We start from the raw sequence: 15,440 nt of genomic DNA, 5'->3' as shown, positions 1-15,440 counted from the left end.
CATCTGAAGATACTGCTGGGAAGTATGGGAGAGTAGTGGAGAGGGTCGAGAGCAGGGGTGTTGAAGAAGCGGGAGGAGTGACTTTGGGGAGCTCAGACCTGATGGAGTTAATTTTACTAATGAAGTAGGAGGCCAGATCTTTGAGGGTGAGGGATGGAGGAGGGGAGGAACACGGGGTCTGAGAAGGGAGTTAAATGTACAGAAGAGCTGACAGGGATGATGGGCATGGGTGTCAATAAGGGAGGAGAAATGGTTTTGCCTGGCAGAGGAGAGGGCAGAATAAAGGCAGGAAAGGATAAACCTGAAGTGCAAAAGGTTGGCTTGGTGTTTAGACTTTCGCCAGCAGTATTCAGCAGCTCGAGCGTAAGAGCAAAGGCGGAGGACAGTGGCAGTGATCCAAGGCTGTGGGTTAGTGGTACGAGAGCAGCGAAGAGAAAGGGGAGTGAGCGAGTTGAGTTGAATAGAGAGGGTAGAGTTGAGAGCAGTAATCTGGTCACCAAGATTGGGTAGAGAGGAAAGGGAGGCGAGGTGGGGTGTGAGGCGCTCAGAAAGATGGATGCGGTTGAGAGAGCAGAGGTTTCTGTGAGGTACAATTCATTCAATTGTATTAATTGCGTGCTTACGGTGTGTAAAGCACTATACTAAACTAAGGGTGTGGGAATGTACAGTATAACAGGAAGCAGACATATTCGTTGCCCACAACGAGCTCACAGTCCAGAGGGGGAGAGAGACATTAATACAAACAAATTAATATATAGATAAATAAAGAAATCACAGTATATGCAAGCCCTGTAGTAAGTGCTGGGGTGAATACAACCTAATTAGGTTGGATGCAGTCTACGTCTCACATGGGGCTCACAGACTTAATCCCCATTTTATACATGAGGTAACTGAGTCCCAGAGAAGGGACTTACCCTAGGTCCCAAAGCAGACCAGTGGCAGGGCCAGGTTTAGAACCTAAGCCCTCCCAAGTTGCTTCAGATTGCTTTCTAGAACTGGGAAATTTTCCAAAGGAATCGTCAACTCATTAGCAAGTTGTAAATCACCCCCTTTAACAAGATGGTGGTCAGTCAGATAGGGGAGCCCAGGCACATCCATAATCCAATCAAATACCTATTATGTAAATAGCACCACCCCTCACCTCCTCTTCTGTCTGTCATATACCTGCTGCTGGTCGAAGACCTAACATCATTTCAACACATTCCACCATTTGCCTGCTGTGGTACTTTGAGCAAGTCACTTCCCTTCTCTGGGCCTCAGTTACCCCATCTGTAAAATAGGGATTGGAACTGTGAGTTCCACATGGGACAAGGACAGCATCCAACTCAATTTGCTTTTTTCCACCCAAGCACTTAGTACAGTGCCTGGCACATAGTAAGCACTTAAGAAATATCACAATTATCATTACTATTACAATTTCATATGTATCCTGTTGAGGATACCATGGAGGCCACGCCCTTTTTGGGACTCAATAGTGAGTGCAGTAACTGACAAGTATGACCTGGCACTAGGATCAGTGGGAAGGAAGAATTGGGCTTTTGAGATATTGATGGCAACATTAGGAGATAGCTTCAAATAGCTAGAGGCAGCATGTCCAGCAGGATCTAAATTTTGGAAAACCCATTTGTAAGCAAATTTTGAAATCGAAGTTTGCAAGTAAAGTTTGATTCTTCCCCTCTTGCTTGAAAGAATATTTAAATTTTTCCTTCTATCCCATTCCATCTGTTTAGGAGGTTTGAGTTGGTTACCTCAGAGAATTGATTGTCCACTTCACAACCAGCAGACCTGGTGGCTTGATGGCCAAAGTAAGGCATCTCGAAACACTGAAAAACCAGTGAGGTGAAAGGCTAGGTCTGGGGCATTTTGGGGGAGCTAAGGACAGCTGCAGCCAATCACTACAGCTCTAACCCTACCTATCTATTTCCCAGACCAAATCATTCCCCCAAGGGAGGTAAAGAGACGCAAAAGCATCTCAGCATCTCTGAGTCCAGGTTTAGGGGCAGGGGAGGTGTTCTCCCTTACTCCCTCTTGATAGCTATCGAAAGTGGAGAAGACATGTCTTCCTTGACTCGATTTTTGGATCACCAATTCTCCATACAAATCAATTAATCAATCAAACCATGGGATTTATTGAGTGCTTACTGTGGGCAGAGCACTGTTCTAAGGACTTGGGAGAGTGTAATACAAGAGAATTAGTAGGCACATTCCCTGTCCATAATGAGCTTAGATGGGGAGATGGACATTAATATGAACATGAAACTTGGGGGAGAAGAGCTACCGTGTGCTTGTCTGCATGAATGATCTAGTTATTTCAGTGTCCAGCATCCTCTTGATCATTAGTAGGGAACTTTCTCCTCAAAAAATCAATAGAAAATCTCTTTTAACAAATTTCTCTATATGCCAATAAATTAATTTGGTACTGAGACATTTATGGATGATAACCGGTCGCTTTTCTGCACCATACCTCTTCCATGAAGCATTTTACGTCTGAGTTTCGCAGAATGTAGATTTAGGGGTTTAGCATGGGGTTTATAATAGAATAAAAAAACACTTCTGTCACTTCACTGATAGGCTGGGTGGATGTAGGTCACACACACACAAGGATAAAATGTACAAAAAACAAGATAACAACAGTGATGTGGGTAGCACAAGTGGAGAGAGATTTGCATCTCCCCTCAGAGCTGAGAGCTTTCAGGGAAGCTAAATGACAACATAAGAGACAAGAAGTATTGCAAACATTGAGATTCACTATAGTGAGAACTTAAAGGTGAGCCCCAAGTGCGACAAGGGACTATGTCCAAACTGATTTGCTACTATCCACCCCAGCACTTAGTACAATGTCTGGCACAGAGTAAGAGCTTAATCAATACCATAACTATTGTTAGTAGTATTATTATCATTCATCCAGATTGTCTGCCGCTTACCTCTCTTTCCTGGTCCAGCCTGCAGATAGAGGCTCCTCATTGCTAGGAATTTCTAGACTGAGAGGGAAGACTTGGGTGACTTCCCAGTAGCAGCTGTCAATCATCTTGGGTGGCCCTGCCATTCCAAATGGGAGAGATAGGAAGGCTCTCTATTCTACTAAAAGCTCTCAAGGGAAGTGTGCCATTCAATGAACCCCTTTTGTGAACTTCAGTGTTGAATGAACTGCTGGCAGGTGTTTTGTCCACAGTAAGAATTCACCTTGCTGGTGTTTTCATCCCCAAGAGTCTCTTCAGAGGCTAAACTCCAGTTAGGCTCACACGGAAGGTGATAAATTCACTGGGGGACTGCAGAAATCCTCTCTGAATTCACATAATAGACATAGCATCAGGGATAGTCCATTCAAATGATGCAACCTTGTACGTTGTTATTGTTCAAAACATATCCACTGGGTGCTGAGCCCTCTCACCGCCCCCCAAAATCGGTGCTAATCTCACAGTCTACATAATAATCGGTGCCACTTTCAAGGATGTAGTCAAGAACCTGTTACAAGATGAAGCTCTTGATGAAAATAACCAATTAGTGAAGGACACAGGTATTTTCCCAGAGAACTAGCCAAATTCACGGAAGGTTTAACTACTGCTTTTGGCATAAAGACCCTACCAGAAAGGGAGGTAAGAAATTCTACAGAGACTCAGAGCCCTAGGTATTACAATAGGTCCCCACACTCCTAGAGAGGCGACTTTAAATATTTCTCGGTAACAAAAAGAAAAATCTGATTAAGAGCAATTTGAGCATGAGGCTGGAGGGAGAGCTATTAACTCCAATTTTTTTCCTTTTTTGTGGTTATAGATTTGAAAAGGGGAAGTCCAGAATGTCCTCCCTGGTCTATTCATTTTCCTGTCTCCGTAATGAGCAAAGAGGTTGGGTGAACAGGATGAGAATTTCTACCACCAAATGCATTTCCCTGAAAAGAAGTATTAAAATGAATTGCTAACTGCTGACTTTGTGGCTAGACAATCTGAATTTTCTTTTTGAAAGGCCTATTTTGTCTTTGATCTGTAAAGGACTTTCTCATTTGACGAGGTAAGCAGAGAGATAGGATAGAGCCCCAATTCTTCAGACTTTTTCAGCATCAACAAAACTGACTAATACAAGTTTTCCAGGCTTCCTGATTTTTACTTTGCATTCACATTCAAAAAAGCACATTTTCATCATTGCTCTTTAATATTTTTGGTGATGTCTACAAATAGATGCCAAGTATCTTTCTAGGTTTATACTTACATTCACTTGATATTGTCTTGAAATGATTCTTTAATAAACATATTGCAACTGGGAACCGTGTGGCCAAGTGGAAAGTGTATGGGGTTGAGAGTCAGAGGACCTGAGTTCTAACCGGACTCTACCACTTCCCTTCTGTGTGACCTTGGGCAAGTCACTTCACTTCTGTGTACCTCAGGTTCCTCATCTGTAAAATGGATATTCCTTTCTTGTTATCCCTTGTCCTTAGACTGTGGCATTCAGCATGTACTTGTTCTTTTCCACTCTGGTATTGTACCATTGTTTATCTGCATACCCTAGCCTAAACTATAAATCCCATGGCAGGATTTTGTAGATAATTGTTTTGTTTTGATCATCAGGAGTTCGGAAGTGTGGATGCCACTTATGCTGCCAGCTTGTACTTCCTAAGCGCTTAGTACAGTGCTCTGCACACAGTAAGTGCTCAATAAATACGATTGAATAAATGAATGAATGAATGGATGCATTTCCTATTTTGTTGTACATTGTCTTTAAACCTCTGCCATTTTCATCAACCGAGGTCATGGGTTCTAATCCCAGCTCTGCCACTTGTCTGCTGTGTTACCTTGGGTAAGTCATTTCACTTCTCTGGGCCTCAGCTCATCTGTAAAATGAGTATTGAGACTTTGAGGCTCATGTAAGATAGGGACTGTGTCCAACCTGATTTGCTTGTATGCACCCTAGCACTTAGTATATTACCTGGCACAGAGTAAGTGCTGAACAAATACTAGTATCATTATTATTATTAATCTTGGTGGTGCCTCATTGCTGAGCATACAATATTGATAGCTACCTAAATCCATTCTCATCTACTCACTGTCCACACGAAGACCTATCTGAGTTTTCTTGTTCTAACAGGGCTTCTGTGCATTTGTCATCAAGGACCTAGGAAGCAGCACAGCCTCGTGGATAGATCTAGGGCTGCGAATCAGAAGGACCAGGGTTCTAACCCTAGCTGTGCCACTTGTCTGTTGTAGTACCTTGGGGAAGGCATTTAACTTCTCTGTGCCCAAGTTACCTCACCAGTGAAATGAGTATTAAGACTAAAAGCCCCATGTGGGACAGGGTCTGAGTCCAGCCTGATCAACTTGTATCGACCTCAGCACTTAATACAGTGCTGGCGCACCATAAGTACTTAACAAATACCTTTAAAAAGAAGGACCATCAATCAATCTATCTATCTTATTTATTGAGCACTTACTGTGTGCAAAACACTGTACTAACCACTTGGGAGAGTGCAGTATAACAATACATGGACATATTTCCTGACCACAACCACTATTCATGTCTTTTCTCAGAGTTTGATAGTTTTTGAAAGTTTGGATACCACCTTCCAATGCTTTGTTTGTACCGATGCCCACCACCAGTAGAAGTTGGAGAGGTAGCAATTATCACTCTTATCAATGGGAAGAGAGTCTGCTAGTTTACATTAAATTCGGAGTTTATTGTGTGTTTTATGTTCCTATGTGAGATTCCTGGGTTACCTACAATCTGTTTCCTTGGCAGAACATCTTTTCTTCTTTCTCTGGAAAATAAATGAGCACTGGTCCCATAAGAAAGAGGAAGAAACCTAAAGCTGACAGAAGAGGAGAAATAATCTCAGAAGAGCATCAGGGGAATACAAAAGGTTTTAGGTTTCTTGTCTGCTAAACATTTAGTTTATCATCCTCTGCCCTGAAGGATTTTAGAAGGTTCTGAGCCAACAGGCTAATGCACTTTTAGCTTAGGGAGAATGTGAATGTGATTATCAGTTGACATTTATGAGACTGGAATAGTAAGAGTTACTGAGCTTCTTGTCTATTGAAAAGGGCATGGAAATCAAACAGAGTATACTCCAGGGATGACTAAATGGAAAAGGCTTTGAAGATATTGACTATGTTCCCAGATCTACCACTGACCATTCAGGACACCTCTGGGTAAGTTCATTCATTCATTCAGTTGCATTTATTGAGTGCTTACTGTGTAACGAGCACTGTAGTAAGCACTTGGGAGAGTTCAGTGTAACAATAAATAGACATTCCCTGCTCACAGTAAGCTTACAGTCTAGATGGGGAGACAGATATTAATGTAAATAAATAAATTACAGAAATGCACGTAAGTGCTGTCGGTTTGGGGTCAGGGAAATGAATAAAGGAAGCAAGTCAGGATGATGCAGAAGGGAGTGGGAGAAAAGAAAAGGGGGACTTAATCAAGGAAGGCTCCTTAAAGGAGATGTACCTTCAATGAGTCTTTGAACTGGGGGAGAGTAATTGTCCTTTGGTATTGAAGAGTTAAATGAACCTAATCTGCTTCAATTCCCACTGTGTCAATTGAGTACAGTAAATACTTTCCCTTCCCGCCCTGGGGTTTGGAGAAAATTGACAAGATGATAGAGATGTGGTACTTTGAGTTCTGTTACTTGATCGTTTCAGAGTAAACCTAATGAGGATCATCATTCTCTATACAGAATCTGCAGCTCTCACCTGTGCCCTCATCCACTATCCTGAGTTGATGGGTAATAAAAACAATGTGACAGAATTTATTCTATTGGGACTAACACCGAATCCAAGGATGCAGAAGGTCATCCTTGTTGCCTCTGTAATCATCTACATCATCACCATGGTGGGAAATCTGATCGTTGTGATAACCATAACCACCAGTAAGACTCTGGACTCCCCCATGTTTTACTTTCTAACCTATTTGTCATTTATCGATGCCTGCTACTCTTCAATTCCCACACCTAAACTGATCGTCGACACTCTCTGTGAGAAAAAAATAATCTATTTCAAAGGTTGTATGACTCAGATCTTTGGAGTGCATTTTTTTTTGGCGGGGCCGAAATTATTCTCCTCATGGTGATGGCCTATGACCGCTACGTGGCAATATGTAAGCCACTGCATTACACGACCATCATGAACCAGAGTGTGTGTGGTGTGCTGGTGGGGGTCATATGGACAGGAGGCCTGGTGCATGCGACCATCCAGATTCTCTTCGTGGTCGATTTACCCATCTGTGGCCCCAACATAATCGATCACTTCCTGTGTGATTTGAACCCTTTGCTGAGCCTTGCCTGCATGGACACCCACACCCTCGGCCTCTTTGTAGCCGCCAACAGTGGGTTTCTCTGTCTATTGAACTTTGTCATGTTGATGATTTCCTATGTCATGATCCTGCGCTCCCTGAAAACACACAGTAAAGAAGGTAGGCACAAAGCGCTCTCAACCTGCATCTCCCACATCACCGTCATTGTCCTGTTCTTCATTCCGTGTATATTTCTGTATATGTGGCCTGCCTCCACCTTCCCCATGGATAAAGCTATTGCAGTATTTTACACTATCATAAGCCCTATGCTAAACCCCCTCATCTACACCCTGAGAAATGTCCAGATGAAAAATGCCATCAGGAAGCTATGGTGCGGAAAAGTGACTTCTGAAGATAAATAGACAACACCCTGTGAAAATGGTGGTATTTGTCCAAGTGAAGGAAGTGACAAGCATGGATTTCAGATAAGATTTTTAGGAAAAATGTATAGGGCATGCAAAGCTCAGTGGAGCTCATGTCTTATATGTCTGTTGTATTTCCCAAGAACTTGTTACAGTTTATTGCTATTTTGATTGCTATTTTGATGGTATCGATGTCTGTCTACTTGTTTTGTTTTTTCTATCTCCCCTTCTAGACTGTGAGCCCGTTGTTGGGCAGGGATTATCTATATCTGTTGCCAAATAGTACTTTCCAAGTGCTTATTACAGTGCTCTGCACACGGTAAGTGGTCAATAAATGTGATTGAATGAATGAATATTGCATTGAGTAGGTGCTCAAGAAATACCACTACATGAACTACTAAAGAGCCTCTTAGCTGTAGAGGTATTCATCCTCACTTCAGCTTATTTAGCAACATTTACATGTTAAGAAGCTGATTTTCCTCTTGCTACAGCTGCCTTCATTTATCTTTTCATCCTTCTCTCATCTCAAATGAGGAGAAATGAGAATAGCCTGCTCAATAGTGCAGTCCGACCTGTTCTAGTTTAAAGAAGAAAATAAATGTTTCTTTAGCAACGTAGTGTTGTATTTTTCCTATTGTGTTTTTCCTATAGCTCCATTGAATATCACATTGTACCGGACATATTATAGTCATTAACAGTAGAATGTGGTGTTTCATAATTTGATTCCTCTGAAGCAGGAAATAGAAGATGGTAACTCCTTGTGAATTTAAAAACAAACCAATGCTAATTCTTACTCCAATCAACAACAGGAAGAGGGACAGTATTGGAACAAATTATCTGTGATAGCATTCTACATCCATATCATGACGCTTAGCTATGAAGACAATTAAAGTGTGGTTTCTTTCATTGATTCCGCACTAAATTAAGCAAATCAGAAAGCAAAAACAACTTGGCGAGACCAGGATCAAATCAGAGGTATTGGGCCTCTTTGGCAAACTATTCCAGCCCAAAGAAAGCTGCTTAAATAGGTCAGTGTCCAATGTGAAGAATCAATGTTTGCATATGTCTGCATCTGCTTCTGAAAATGAGAGTTCTTAGGGACCAGTCTGAACCAACTGTGAGAAACATGACTCTCTGGAAAGAACGCAGGCCTGGGAATCAGAGGAACCAGGTTCTTATCCCAGCTCCTCGCTCTTATCTGCTGTGTGACCTTCGGCAAATCACTTCCCTCATCTGTAAAATGGGGATTAAGGCATTAAGCCCCATGAGGGACAGGGACTGTAACCAACTTGATTATGTTGTATCCATTTCAGCGCTTACTACAGTGCCTGGAACATAGTAAACACTTAACAAATACCATTTACAAAAAAAAAAAACAGAGAATAGGAAAAGACAGAGGTGCTTATGGTGGCGAGGGAAGAGCAGAGAATGGGACAAAATTGTCAGTGTTTTCCTTTTTCTCAGTGACACAAGCTATTACCTTATAGAGAATATATTGGTTACAAGTGCCATCTCAGATGAAGACCGAAGAAGTTATTAAGCATTTGATTAATCAGGCCTAGAAGCACTTCAGAGGAACTATGTGGTTCTATCTGGAGGTGATGACCTAGGCATTGAGGCTTCCCATCATACTTCACGGTCTTGCTCAAAAATGGAGAATGCCTCTCCTGGTGCAAAGTCTCATCATAGCTGACAGTAGTCTACATAAGTGAGAGTCGGGTGAGAATTAATTACCCCAACCGACACCGTGAAACTCTGGGAAGAACTAATGGCCTAGGCTGATATCATCAGCCAATCTCTTTGCAGACTTGGAATGGCTCAGAAACAGCATGGCCTAGTGCATTGAGCACAGGCTTAGGCGTCAGAGGATCTGGGTTCTAATTTCAGTTCTGCCATTTCTCCCCTGTGGGACCCTGAGCAAGTCACTGCTCTGTGCCTCAGTTACATCATTGATTAAATGGGTATTAAGGCCGTGAGTTCCTTGTGGGATGTAAGCTATGTCCAACCTGATTAGCTTGTATCTTCCCCAGCACTTACTACAGTGTCTGGCACACAGTCAGCACTTAGAAAATACCATTAAAAAAAAAACAAGGGGAAGCAAGAAGCAGAGTCTTTGCCTCTAATTCCAGGGGAAACCACTCCACTAGGAAGACTGTTTTGGGTCACTTGTAGGATGGAGGTACAGTGGAACCCTGAATCCAGCTAGGTGATTCTGGGTGAGTGGATGGTTTGCTGGGATGCCATCAAAATGTCCCTCCTCTTCGGAGGAGTCAGCTATCAGAGAAGAGACTTCCAAACTGTAAGCTCACTGTGAGCAGAGAATGTGTCTGTTTAATGTTACATTGCAATCTCTCAAGCTTTTATTACAGTGCTTTCCACACAGTAAGTGCTCAATAAATACCATTGACTATGAAAGCATTCTCCCTAGGAAGAGAGGGCTCCATCCTCTAATGGGTCTCTGTTGAATTCTTTATAGGCATGGCAGGCCTGGGATCATGAGGCACTATATCCCTCTATCCAGGCCCTATCCAGGTTAGGAACTGACCATCTCCAAGGTTTTCAAAGTGATGGGTCGTGCTTAGAAAGACCCAGTCCCAGTCAACACAAATAATGCACTAACTGTTTCAACTGAGGCTGTGACAAGAACAGAAGCACAACCCTGGAAATAGGTTTGCAAGACCCGTCTTGGAGAATTTTTGGATAATCTGGGTGGCAGAGACACTTGTGTGTAAGTGTTGGTCTGCTGTATCTCTAGCCCCTCCTTCAGAACAGATTCAACTCTTCCTTCTCTCCTCTTTCTCACAACTCTCATTCCCCCACAAACTAAAGGCAGCATCTTAAAATGAAAGGTAAATGTTTGGTTTGAGTCAAAAGAGTAGTCTCATCTCCTACCCTCTTTCTCACACTTCCCTCTTTTTCCACAGTTCACCTTTGTAGAAAAGCACATGATGAGGTGCTGAAACAAGAACAGGGACAAGAAGGGGACGAAAGGGCAAGAGACATGTTGTTTCAGACTGTAAGCTCATTGTGGGCAGGGAACCTGGCTACCGACTCTGTTATATTGTACTCTCCCAAAAGCTTAGTACAGTGCTCTCACACAGTAAGCACTAATAAATAATACTGTTTGACAGCAGGAAAGGTGAGAGGAGAGGATGGTTGGGGTCCTGGAGCTGGAGGGAATGGAGGAAAGAGTTGGGGGGAGAGAATAGAACTTAGGGATGAGCAGCCCAAGGAGATAGAGATAGATGGGAGCAGGGGTGAAAGTGAAAAAACCCGTTTCTTACCACAACCACCTGGCATTTAATACTGTCACATGTCTGAGAGACATAAACAGAAAGTGGTTACCCAAGACCTCCATATTTTTGGCCCCTGGGGTCAGGAAAACCCTGCTTCCCTTTCAGATATGGAGGGGGTCAGTAAAAACCCTTAGGCATAGGCCCAGAGGTGGATTCTCGGATACTCAGGCAAAAGGGATTGGTCAAGGAAGATTAATCCAAATGTCCATTAAGGGTTTCAGTTCAGACAACCCAGAGACAGGGTCGACTGAAGGCCTGAGAGCCTTATCAGGGCTCCCTAACCCAGCCCAGAATGATAGAGGTAGCCCTGTAGAGTTGGGGCTGGTCACAAGGTGCCAGAAGAGGCTCTGGAATGAGTCACTGGCATGGGTCAGGGGAGGTGGCAATGTCAGGATATCCTGTTCTAGCAGGTTGGTGGTGACAATGGGAATCCTAGTTTCATCTCTGTGACAAGTGACTTTCAGTGTGGAGAAGGAAAGGGAGAAGAAGAGAGACTCAAAAGAATCCTCTCCCCCTAGCCACCAGAGCTAGAGCTAGATACTCCATTCTCTAACTCCTCATTTTTAGTTTCACAGACCCTCCCACAGTCCCCCTATGAACTGTCTTGCACATGGACTCTTGCCTCACTGACAGTTTCAAACTTACCTATTGCCCATAGAGTTGATCAGGGGGAGTAGGGAAGCTGTATGCCCTAGCAGAAAGAGCACAAGCCTTGGAGTCAGAGGACCCGGGTTCTAATCCTGACTCTGCCAATTGCTTGCTCTGTGACCTTGGGCAAGTCACTCGACTTCTCTGTACCTCAGTTTCCTCAACAGTAAAATGGGGATTCAATACTTGTTCTCCCTCATACTTAGACTGTGAGCTCCATGCAGGACAGGGACTGTGTCTGACTTAATTGGTTTGTACCTACCCCAGCACTTAGAACACTGTTTGACACATACTAAGCCCGTAACAAATGCCTGAAAAAAAACTATGAGAGGCTGTCTACAGAAGCTGTCCCCTGGAGCTCGGCTGCCCCAACTTCAAACTCATCATCTTCCAAGAACATGCTCCAGTAGTCCTGGATATGGGGACCTGACCAGATCTAGAACAGCATCACAGTGGCTGGCCCAATCAAAATCTTGTGGAGCTTTTTAAAGATTCAAGGCTATAAGGTGTATTCATCCATCCCGATCAAAGCCGGTTTGCCCTTAGTGACCAACAGAGGGCAGTTGTGGTGGAGGCCACAGCTTTCACTTCTGCGGTAGGAGGCTTGTGCCCTGCTCCTAGTTGGAGCCATATGGAACACTGGCTGAAGTTGTCAGACAGGTTCGGGGGGCTAGTTGAATGGAATGTGTGTAGAACGAGTGGTGGGCAGGGAGAGATACCTTCTAGGTTCTCCTCCCTCAAGTGTAGGATGAGGGAGCTGGGCATGGGCTCTAGTTTGGCTGTGGAGTGCATCAGACCCAGCGGGCACTCAACAAATACTACTAAGATTGCTACTGCCTACAATTACTACTACTAATTATGGTATTTGTTAAGGGGTTACTATATGTAAAACACTGTTTGACACATTTATTATTATTATTATTATTAAGTGCCATCGAGTAATTTTTGTGTCACAGTGACTCCATGGATATACTTTCTCCAGAACGTCCTGTCCTCTGCCATAATGCACAAACTTCCTAATGATTTGTCCATTATCGTTGTTATGGTCTCTATCCATCTAGCTGCCAGTCTGCCTCTTCCACGTTTTCCCATGGACTTTTCGTACCATTAGTGTCTTCTCCAGAGAATTAGTCCTCCTGATTATGTGTCCAAAATATGCAAAGCTAAGTCAAGTCATTTGGCCTTCCAAATACCACTTTGGTTCAATTTGCTCCAAAATCCATTTGTTTGTTTTTTGGGCAGTCCATGGCAATCACAACAGCCTTCTCCAACACCACATTTCAAAAGAATTGATGTTATTTTTATCCTGTGTTTTCACTGTCCAGCCTTCAGATCCATACATTGTCCCTGGAAATACCATAGAGTTGACAATTTGCGTATTTTGTGACAATTGTTACATCAGCACATTTCATGACTTTTCCGAGGCTCGTCCTAGATAGTAACTATGTGAATCAATGATTGACACAAAGGACTGGAATAGATACAAGTTAATCAGTTCAGACACAGTTCGTGTCCCACGTGGAGCTAACAGTCTTTAGCTACTACGAGAACAGAAGGGGTCTGAGAAGACAGTGACCAGAACAGGTAGAACAAAATTGTCTTCTTAAATGACAGAGGGATAGTGGGACAGAGAACAGAGGGAGAGAGAGGCAGCAAGGGACTGGGTCATAGTGGTGGCTTGACACAGCTGAATCTGAGAAGAGCTAGGCGTTGTAGACTCAGAGAGAGCTTTATGAGAAGCCCAGGTGAGAAGATGAAGATTTTATAGGGGAGAGGAACCGATAACAATGGAGCCATGAAGAATGAAAATATGAAGGGGGCAGGGGGAGACTGATGACCTTTTACTCCAAGTCAGAAGACTGTAAGTTCATTGTAGGTATGAGATAGTTTACATCAGTGCTATTGTATTGTATTGCACATTTTATTGAATTGTATTCATTCATTCAATCATATTTATTGAGCGCTTACTGTGTGCAGAGCACTGTTCTCAGCGCTTGGGATGTACAAGTCTGCAACATATAGAGATGGTCGATACCCAGCAACGGGCTCACAGTCTAGAAATGGGAGACAGACAAAACAAAGCATGTAGACAGGTGTCAAAATCGTCAGAACAAATAGAATTAAAGCTATATGCACATCATTAACAAAATAAATAGAATAGTAAAGATGTACAAGTAGAATGGAGTAATAAATCTGTACAAATTTATAAACAAGTGCTGTGGGGAGAGGGAGGAGGTAGGGCGAGGGGGATCGGGAGGAGGAGAGGAAAATGGGGCTCAGTCTGGGAAGGCCTCCCGGAGGAGGTGAGATCTCAGTAGGGCTTTGAAAGGAAGAAGAGAGCTAGCTTGATGGACGTATGGAGGGGGGGCCTTCCAGGCCATGGGAAGGACATGGGCCAGGGGTCGACGGCAGGACAGGTGTGACCAAGGTACAGTGAGGAGGTTAGTGGCAGTGGAGCAGAGGGTACGGGCTAGGCTGTAGAAGGAGAGAAGGGAGGTGAGGTAGGAGAGGGCGAGGTGATGGATAGCCTTGAAGCCGAGAGTGAGGAGTTTTTGCTTGATTCGAAGGTTGACAGGAAGCCACTGGAGATTTTTGAGGAGCGGAGTAACATGCCCAGAACGTTTCTGCACAAAGATGATCAGGGCAGCAGAGTGAAATATAGACTGAAGTGGGGAAAAGACAGGAGGATGAGGGATCAGAGAAGAGGCTGATGTAGTAATCCAGTCGGGATAGGATAAGAGATTGAACCAGCAAGGTAGCAGTTTGGATGGAGAGGAAAGGGCAGATCTTGGAGATGTTGCAGAGGTGAGACCAGCAGTTTTTGGTGACAGATTGGATATGGGGGGTGAACGAGAGAGCGGAGTCGAAGATGACACTGAGGTTGTGGGCTTGTGAGATGGGAAGGATGGTAGTGTTGTTTACAGTGATGGGAAAGTCAGGAAGTGGGCAGGGTTTGGGAGGGAAGATAAGGAGTTCAGTCTTGGACATATTGAGTTTTAGGTGGCGGGCAGAAATACAGATGGATATGTCCTGAAGGAAGGAGGAGATACGAGCCTGGAGTGAGGGAGGGAGAGCCGGGGCAGAGATGTAGATTTGGGTGTCACCAGCGTAGAGATGATAGTTGAAGCCATAGGAGCAAATGAGTTCACCAAGGGAGTGACTGTAGATAGAGAACAGAAGGGGACCAAGAACTGACCCTGGAGGAACCCCTATAGAAAGGAGGAGGAGGAGGAGCCCACAAAGGAGACTGAAAATGTACGGCCGGAGAGATTAAAGGAGAATCAAGATAAGACAGAGTCTGTGAAACCAAGGTTAGATAGCCTGTTGAGGAGAAGGGTGTGGTCCACAGTGTCGAAGGCAGTTGAGAGGTTGAGGAGGATTAGAATAAAGTAGGAGCCGTTGGATTTGGCAAGAAGGAGGTCATTGGTGACCTTTGAGAGGGCAGTGTCGGTGGAGTGTAGGGGATGGAAGCCTGATTGGAGGGGGTCGAGGAGAGAGTTGGAATTGAGGAATTCAAGTCAGCAGGTGTAGACGACTCGTTCTAGGAGTTTGGAAAGGAAGGGTAGGAGGTAGATAGAGCGATAACTAGAAGGGGAGGTGGGGTCAAGAGAGGGTTTTTTTAGGATGGGGGAGGCATGGGCATGTTTGAAGCCAGAGGGGAAGGAACGAGAGGAGAGTGAGCAGTTGAAGATGGAAGTTAAGGAGGGGAGAAGGGAAGGGGCTAGAGATTTCATAAAATGAGAGGGAATGGGGTCTGAAGCACAGGTGGATGGAGTAGCACCTGAGAGGAGGGAGGGGATCTCATCTGAAGATACTGCTGGGAAGGATGGGAGAGTAGCAGAGAGGGGTGAGA

At 44.0% G+C, this 15,440-nt stretch overlaps 1 pseudogene; it reads left to right on the top strand.

Annotated features, from left to right (window-relative positions):
* The first annotated feature begins 6,699 nt into the window (after nt 1–6,699).
* Nucleotides 6,700–7,643, top strand: LOC119923400 (annotated as a pseudogene).
* Nucleotides 7,644–15,440: the final 7,797 nt, after the last annotated feature.

This window comes from Tachyglossus aculeatus, unplaced genomic scaffold, assembly GCF_015852505.1.
Source record: "Tachyglossus aculeatus isolate mTacAcu1 unplaced genomic scaffold, mTacAcu1.pri scaffold_186_arrow_ctg1, whole genome shotgun sequence".
NCBI lineage: Eukaryota > Metazoa > Chordata > Mammalia > Monotremata > Tachyglossidae > Tachyglossus > Tachyglossus aculeatus.
The sequence above is the reverse complement of the archived record's forward strand: the minus strand, read 5'-3'. Positions and strand labels throughout refer to the sequence as shown.